Below are 9123 nucleotides of genomic sequence, written 5' to 3'. Positions count from 1 at the left end.
AGATTGTCAATTTTTCTGGGCAATTGTGTATTATTTTTACTTCTGATGTAATGCCAATTCATTTGATATGCTATACGTATGTGTTGCACTCCCCATCATGAAAAGAAATAATCACCTGTAATTGACACTGAATATATTACAATATGGAAGATTGTGACAGCAAAGTAACCAAACAAGGCTATATTTGATGCCTACATTTCTCAGTCATTTTTGACAGTTTATTTTAAAGGAATTGTGGTTGGACTTTCACGTATATAATGCACCTAATACTGTCAATTTGCTGATTTAAATCAAGTTCATCATTGAAGTTGGATGGACCATTTTGACTTGGTCAGTATAGGGGAGGTTGGTGTTGCTTTTCTCCAAGACAGAAGTGGTAGTCCTTTGTTACTGCCCAACATGACAGCTAGCATAACACTTAGTTGGTGGCAATATATTCCTAATGGCAGAAAATGTAATTTTGGAGAAATATATTTCACTTTTGTTTCTGATGCAATACTAGCTTGAATCAGATATATTTTGGACATGTAGTGTATTCCTTGCCTCTTACAGAAATGGAGCATAATGCAGATTACAGCCTGGTATAGTAAATTCTAATGTCAATGCAGGACTAGCATTTCCTACCAATTAAGAATTGTAGCAATGAAATCAGTGGACATTTTCCAATAAAATTTTAGACAAATATTCAGATATTAACTAATAAATTGTTCTTAGGTTTTACTTTTTCATATACAAAGGTAGTGGAACAACTGCTGCCTCTTGAATTTTTGAATAGCATTTTATATTTGTCAGTATTTTTTTCATGTCTGAGCACTTACTGTGCTTAAAAAACTCCAGTTCTAGGTGCAAGTAAACACGAATTTTAGATACAGTTTTCCTATCTGAATATTTCGTATGTTGAAATCATCAGTTTTCAGGACAAGTTAGTATTCATTTTACTGCTGATGGTATGGCAGCTCAATATATGTATGACTATGCATTTTGCATTTGCCTCAGCGAAAAAAAGGAAAATATGCATGCCAGCTGGGAACAAAAAATAGTGACATTTTCAGTAACTGTGCTACAAAGTAATAAAGCAAAAATTCTGTAAGTCAAAACACAGCAGTGTCTTTATTTCATTTATGAACGGCAATCCATCTGCATTTACACCTCCCTTTTCACATAGGCTATCCCAGTAGAATATATTCCTTCTGAAAATATAAATGTTTTCTGGCTGTGAATGTCACATAAATTGTCTAAAAATGAAAGTGGCTGTTGCTATTTCTCACTCAGACATGCACAGCCCCCAGATAAGCTGGATCTATGATTAAAGGAGGATATAAGATAATATAGACTGCCCTTCTCACCCCCATACACAAAGAATTACCAGTTTCTGAATGGGTTACCTTCAATATCTGACTATGATCAAGTGCAAAAAATATTTCAGCTTATTTCATATTCACTGACCATGGCAAGCCAGCTAGCTGATTGTTTAAGAGGCAATAGTGGTCAGTCACTTTCATTACACATTCTCCTCCCTCAAGAATAACCACAATAACTACTTTCTGACTGTGGTCTATTAAAAAAAAGTTTTGTCCATGATAATTTGCTTCAGCTAACTATTTATTTTTACTTTCAGATATTTATCAGGCACACTACAGTATCATATGGGATATTTATCCCATTCAAACCAACCATGAACATTGTTTTCCCAGTGAAGTATTACATTCTTGTTCTGTGTTCTTAGACAATTCATAGTACTGCTTGATTGTTGCAATATTTTTGAGGCATTCATTTGAGATAGACCAACCACGTGCATTGCTTTCTCTAAGGAAGTGTACAGTATTGTCCTGTCAGGTTATCCACAGTGCCATTGTTACAGTGTTATCTTGGGTGTTTGACTTTCAAATATATTGCTTTCTCAGTGAACGCTTGCTTATTCAACCCCGTTAGTCCCACTGTCCCATCATGTAGTCCCTCCCTCCTACCCTAATTATCAGATTATGGATGACAAAGTTAAGACGGATGATCATTGCTTTCAGAAGTATATATTAACTTTATTTACAGATGCAAAGGGTAGTCTTCTCACAGCAAGAGGTTCTCCCATTCGATTCTCGGCTGGCGCGCCTTCTGTGTGGAGTCTGTATGTCCTCCCCGCGGACAAGTGGCATGCGAAAGACATGCATGAATGGGTGTGCCTTCGTTGAAGGTTGGGTGTCGGGCTGGTACCACGGCACCGTAAAAATCTACTGCCAATCATTAGCGGACCGGAATTCCGCCATAGTGACCCCTAACCAGGAAAAGCAGAAAGAAGAACAAATTCATATATTCAAAAACCTGCTCTCCAGCTGGGAGCAGCTTTTGCTGTTGTGTATTAAACCTGCCCTTAAAATACATTTTTTATAAAGAAAATAAAGATAATTGCTGTGGGCAGTGTGTGTTATTCTGTCCACAGAAGTTATATGATGTCTTGCCAGTATTTATTTTAACTTGTATTGTAAAAGAAAACTTCCCTGAAGATCAGAGACACTGTCCCAGTGATGTCTCTGAAACTAGAAAGAGATTACTTAGTAAGCACTGACTTTGGCTATATGTAAACAACATAAGTTAGTATGTACATTGCATAGTAAGAGGCCTTGGAATGACTAGACATGATCTGCTACTGTGTAACAGAAAGGAAGGCAAAACACCATCATCTGAATAGCATGCCAGCTCACTTCCAGGTTTAGAAAGGAATCATTTTTTTAAACAATTTAGGGAAATTACTACATTAGTACATTAACTGAGCCAATGAAACAATGAACCCGAAATTGAGGGCTGGGGTGCTTTTTAAATTTCAAAATCATGTTTTCCAATTGTAAAATTAAAAGAAAGAGGGTGGCCTAATGGTTAAGGTGTTTGCCTTACAAACACAGGGTGCAGGATTTGAGTCTCACAAGGGATAATTGGCTAGGTTTAAAATGGCTTGCAAGGGCAGTTAGCTAATCTATGAACCTATGAGCCTATGAAATACAGTAAAACTGAGTCTTCCCAGCTCAGGATGCAGTGCAATGTTAGCTGCCAAGATAATGCTGCACCCAATATTAAAGGGTTAAGCCAGTCAGTTCTTCCTGTTCTCTTTCCATGGGAGGGAACCAGGGGAAAAATGGGCTTTCATACGGAAGATATGTACCACCATCCCAGATTTTGTGCTTGAAGCAGCTGCATAATTTTCTGAAAATGGAACAGGCTGTTGATCTCATTTGCTCCATAAAAAACAAAACTCCACACAAGATTTCAGTAACAAAGTATAAACAAAATGTTTAATCCATGTCAAGAACACAATAACAGGTTATTATCAGTGACACACGATTATAACTCTTTGTAGTGCAAAGAGTTTTATCTACATCATGTACTACTAGTTACAAAAGAAAAAATGTGATGTGTTTTACTGGTATTAAAAGCCAGTAAAGCACTTAGTGAGTGCTGTTATATAGACAGCAAGTAAGGAAAAAGTCAGGGGCAGTTTTTAAATACTGTCATAATTTAAATAGATTACTTGCAGACGTACATCTGTAAATTTCCATGGACAGAGAAGGAAAGATATTCAGGGACTGAAGAAATATACCTTCTCTTATACAAGACCATCACAACACTTAATGGGTGTGAAACAATTGTTACACACTTTTGAAACAATTGTTATGCTTGGTTCTAAAGCTACAGTAGTGTCTAATATGTTTATATTTTTTTCTTATTTTGGACTGCAATCATGGTGCTCCGTGCACTAAAAATATGCTGATTCTTATTACTTCCTCCTGACCTCTTTTTCTAGCTAGCATATCAGTGCAGTGAGACTGATGCTAAAGGTCTATGCAAAAGAAATGGCCTTCATGAAGCCCAGAGAGCAGGAAATTATTAAAGTGCTTAACCAACTGAAACTATCACATAGTAGAAATTAGACAGGCAATTGCAATCAATGTACTGTTACTAAGACTTGAATATGCTTTGCCTGTTATAGCACTCCGTTCTTCACACTATACAGCAATGCTACCGACTCAGAAAATAAGATACTAAGACATTTGCATCTGGACCATAATCATCAGCATCAATGTGTTACCTTGCAGAAATCTAAGTGGATGCCTGCAGAGGCCAGACCTAATTTCTTACTCAGTGACCTCCTTTTCAAAGCCCTCCATTTACCTTAGTTGTCACATGGAAAGCATTTAGTAAAGTTGCTGCTGGCATCTGGAATGTTTTGCCACAAAATATGCAAAATAATAGCAGTTTTCAAGTGTTTTGCAAATTGCTAAAATCTCATCTTGCAGATAGATAGACGGAAGTGCAGCTGTCCTAGTCATCTTGGTAAAGCGACGTCTGCAGATATTCCACTCTACATGTAAATAACTGTATAGGAATAGTAGTGGCTTTGCCATTTGTTTGCAAGTCAGGAACTCATACCACAACTGCTGATATAATTCTGAAAATTTGTTAAACAATTGTTTTATTATGGCACTTTTGGATGATAATTGTAAAAATCAATATCATTATTGTCATCATATTATTTTCTTTTCTTCCTATTTCTTAGTTAATGGTTTTCTTATTGTTCAAATTTACTAGGCAGTTTGTTTAGGGTAAATTAAATGCTGAGCTATTAAATATGTATATATCTTGTTCACCACTGAGTATTTATGTAATTTCTTCCGGTTCGTGTATAGACTGCTATACACTCTCTCCCCTCCCCTTTCCTTGGCAGAGTCCTCTGTCACCTGGATTCACTAGTTTAATCCAGGTACGCTTACTGTTGACATTTGACCTGAGTCATGACTGAAAATGGTCCAGTGCTTAGGGTCAGCTCTTTTACCTGGATAACAAAGAAAGTAATTAATGACTTTATTTATTTATTTATTTATTGACATTTGATTACCTGGAAAGTCCAACTGGGTAGAAGCCCATTTTCAGTGGATGCCCAGGGAGTAAAGGTCCAAATGATTACAAAACATTTTAAGAACAATAATTTTACAATTTTCAAAAATAAAACAAAAATATCTGCAGTTTAAATGATTATAACAAATTAGTCAGAATATAAAAACATTGGTTAAGTACTGATATAGGTTATATGACAATCATTTAATATTTATAGAAGTTTTAGACAGTTTGTAGAGAAATTAAAAGTAAGTTAGTTTAATACAAACAGGAATTGCAATATGAAGTAGGGAAAACAGGCTTATGGTATATTTAGAGAGAAAGTCAGGGAAAATAATTCGATAGAAGTAAGGAAGTAAGTGAACAAGGGAGAATAAGGAGGTATGAGACATGTTCACATTTAAGGATATAGTTTATCCCAGTCTTGAGCAAGAACAAAGCCAGCTTTTTGGCTAGCAAGTCTTTCAGAGTGGTTTTGAAAGATGGGAGGGAGGGTATTAATCTGATGGATACAGGTAAGGAGCTCCAGATCTTAGCATCCTTATACAAGTACAGACAAAGTCCAGCAGATTTGATAGGCTTGTAGACAGACAGGAGTTTTGGGTCACTGTATCACAGTAATTGAATGGGAACATAGTTGTGTGGAATGTTTTTAGAACTGGTCAGGCAGATGGATGCTGGTTAATTTTATAGGTGGTAAGAAGCTGTGTATATGTTAGTTGATGTGGCAGTTTTAACCAATTTAGGCTTTTTAGTGCTGTACAGTGGTGGGTTCTGAAAGGGGCATTTGCTACAAATTTATCAACTTTGTTATTGCATTGTTCAAGTTTTAATTTAATTTTTATAAAGCCTGGAGGTTAGTAAGGATAGGAGCACCATAAAGAAGAGTGGGGAGAAGATAAGTAGTGGCAAGTGTAGCTTTAGTTGCATCTGTGAGAAGGTTTTTGGCTCTCAAAAGCATCCCTAGCTTTTGATGAGTATTTCTTATGCAATTTTGTATATGCATGTCGAATGTAAACTTATCATCCACTATCACCCTCAATCATTTGCTGTGAGAGGTGACTTTAATGGTTGTATTATCAAAAAAGAGAGAGGACTTTAAATTTTGTTTTTTTTCATGAGAGACGGATTTGGGAAAAAAAGTAGTAGTTTGGTCTTTGTTGGGTTGAGCATGAGTTGTGAGTTACAAAGTCATGTTTCAGTGGCTGCTAAAGCTTCCTGAGTAATTTTTAGGAGGTGTACAATGTTGTCAGATGTGGAAATCAGAGTGGAATCATCTGCATATTGTATTAGGGTGGCCTGTTGTGTGGATGTATAGAGGGTGTTGGTGAAAATGTTAAAGAAGGGTGGGCTGAGAGAGATCTGGTGAGGACATCTGAAGTAGAAGTTTGCTATGGTAAACTGTGTTGAAGGATTTAGACAAGTCTAGAAATAAGAAATAGACTAGTTTGCTGTTATGTCTAGCTTTATTGACAGTATCTATATAAATTAGAAGGGCAGTGGTAGTACTATGGGATGGACGGAAGCAATGTTGTGTAGGGGATATGGGTTTTTCCTGCAGGAGACAGTCTAGCAATTGCTTTTGAAAACATTTTTCAAGTGTTCTAGTGAGGAGAGATTAGGTTGCTATAGATTTAAAGTTATTAATGTCTGTTAAATTTCCTTCTTTGTGCAGAGGGATAATGTGTGACTTTTTCCAGAGAGCGGGAATGTGGGATCCCTGGATTGACCTATTTATAAGGACTGAGACAAGATAGGCAATGCTTTTGGCTGCTATTTTTAGGTACTCACTTGGAAAGTCATCAGCTGAAGAAGGGCACAGTTTAAGTTAAGAGTAGTTTTATATAGGATGTGGGCACAGGTTTGAACATGAACGTGGATGTGGTGGTATGTGGCTCTTGGGAAGGGCTGGGATTAGATGATGAAGAATCCTTGGTTAGAGATGCTATACTATCTATAAAATAAGAGATGAACTGTATTGCAGTTTTGAGTGGTGAGTTATTGAGAGAGGGGTTTGGGTTTAATTTTTGGCTGGGATGTAAGATTTCTTTAACAGATGTCCAAACTTTTTTAGGGCTGTGTTTAGTATTATTCTGAAAGTCATTATAGTATAGATTTTTGTCTTCCTTTATTTGTATTTTAGTATGGTTGTGAAGCAGTCTAAATATTTCACGATATTGAATTGTTTTATATTTATGCCATTCTTTTTTCTGTCCTGTATTAGCAAGCATGCTACTGTTTTTGGACAGTCAGATTGCATTATTTGTTTTAAGTCTCTTTCTTCTAGGAGGCGCAAGGCTATTTAGGATATTTAGAAAATTTGTATTGAATTCATTTATAGCATTGTCTAAGGGGATGATTTTTAGGATGTTCCAGTTAACAGATGATAGAGTAGTAATGAACATTTTTGGGTTAAACTTGGAAAGGTTGCGTGCTGTTTTATAAATACGCTGTTTAACTGGATGCGTGAGATCATATAGATTGGAGATGATCGCTGGGAGAGTCTGATATTGTACCTGTGGTGGAGTATTTACTAGGGTCTGATATTAGGATCCAGTATAATAGGGAATTTGATGTCTTGCTGTAATGTGTGGCCTATTAATTAGTTGTGTCAAACCATATAAGTTCATGCTAGATGTAGGGGAGTTGGAGTTTATGTCCAACTAATTCACATTCACATCGCCTAGTAGTATTTTTTCTTGTGGAAATGTTATGGATATCCAATGTAGGACATCTTCCAGAATAGTTGTATTGTCACCAGAAGGGATATAAAGGAGAATAATACATATTTGTTTATATAATAGTTTATTTTGAGGAAAGCAATACAAAGCTGTGCTGAACTGAATTTTGGTGTTGGTTTGCTGTAAGGGGAAATTTGGTAGGTGTTGGGAAATATTAGAGCAATTCCACCACCTTTCCTCTTTATACTGTCATTATGGATGATATTATAGCCAGAAGGTATAACTTCAGAGTCGTTAATATTGGGTTTAAGCCAAGTTTCGGTTTCAGCGAGAACACCAGGCTTATGTTGAGTAATTCAGGCATGTAGTTCAGCAGTTTTAGTTCTTATACTTCTAACATTTATTGCAGCAAAAATTTGATCATCAGGGTTAGATATTGGCTGTTGTTGGGTTAGAGACGAGTGCTGGAGAGAATTATCTTTGTGTTCATTGTGATAGGTGGGGCCAGGGTTATGGTGTATATCTCCTCCTAGAAGGATGTTAGTATATTGGAGAATTATGCATACTTGTTTTTGCACTTAATTTTGTTTTGTTTTGAGTTGAAGTGCAGTTAATCAGCCTATATTTGGAATAAAAGAAAGGGACAATATTAAATAGGTTTTTGTGCAATGTCTGGAGAGTGTAAAGAGGAAGTATGGATAGGTGATTGGGGCAGAGATGGAGAGATGTTGCGAGATATTAAGTCACTGGAGGATGACAGATGGCACAGTAGGAGAAGAGTAATAGAGGATAAGCTGAAGAGTAACATAATTCAGTACAGGAATTGGTATTTTATAGATGTCAGGTGGTATTGAAGTAGCAATGAAGAAGGAAACAAGAAGTTGCAGGGCAGTAGGAGAGTCAGCGATGGTGGATTCTGAAAGCTGGTAGAGGATAGGTAAGGGGAGAAGTATTTTCTATAAAAGTAGTGAGTTAGGCTGTCCTGGTATCTTCTCTGGAATGTAAGGAATAGTGGGGTACGAAAGGCTAGATTATAATGATATAGTCAAATTAAGAAGAAAATGAACAAAAAGTTAAATGGAGATAGGGAAATAGGAAACAAGAAACAGAAGTGTATGTATAGGAATAGTAATGTCATTTGAGGAGGGTTTGGAAGAAGAGTCATAAGTGAAATGTGTATGTAGAAAGTACATTTTTAGAGTAAGTGTGGCTGGGTTGGAATTTGGGGTAGGGAGGCGAGTGAAGCGAAGCTGAGTGTAGCAGGCTCCCCACCCTCAGGTCAAATTATAACTGATAGGAATTGGTTTATAGCCAGGGCAGTGCAATTAACAGAGAGCTGAAGAAAAACAGCTTTTCCGTCATTTCCTGAGGGTAAATAACTGGCATATAAATAAATAAAATAAATAAAAAAATATGCAGTAAAGTCCAGTGGTTAAGAAAAAAGGGGGCAGTAGCCAACCTAGTAAGATGTCTGTAGAGTACACATATTATTTCACAGAGACTTTCAATCACAGAGAAGGCATGCATTTGACTGATTAAAGTTAATATATAGTGAGGTTCT

This window comes from Protopterus annectens, chromosome 4.part1, assembly GCF_019279795.1.
Source record: "Protopterus annectens isolate FY-2018-M chromosome 4.part1, PAN1.0, whole genome shotgun sequence".
NCBI classification, from domain to species: Eukaryota; Metazoa; Chordata; order Ceratodontiformes; family Protopteridae; genus Protopterus; species Protopterus annectens.
The sequence above is the reverse complement of the archived record's forward strand: the minus strand, read 5'-3'. Positions refer to the sequence as shown.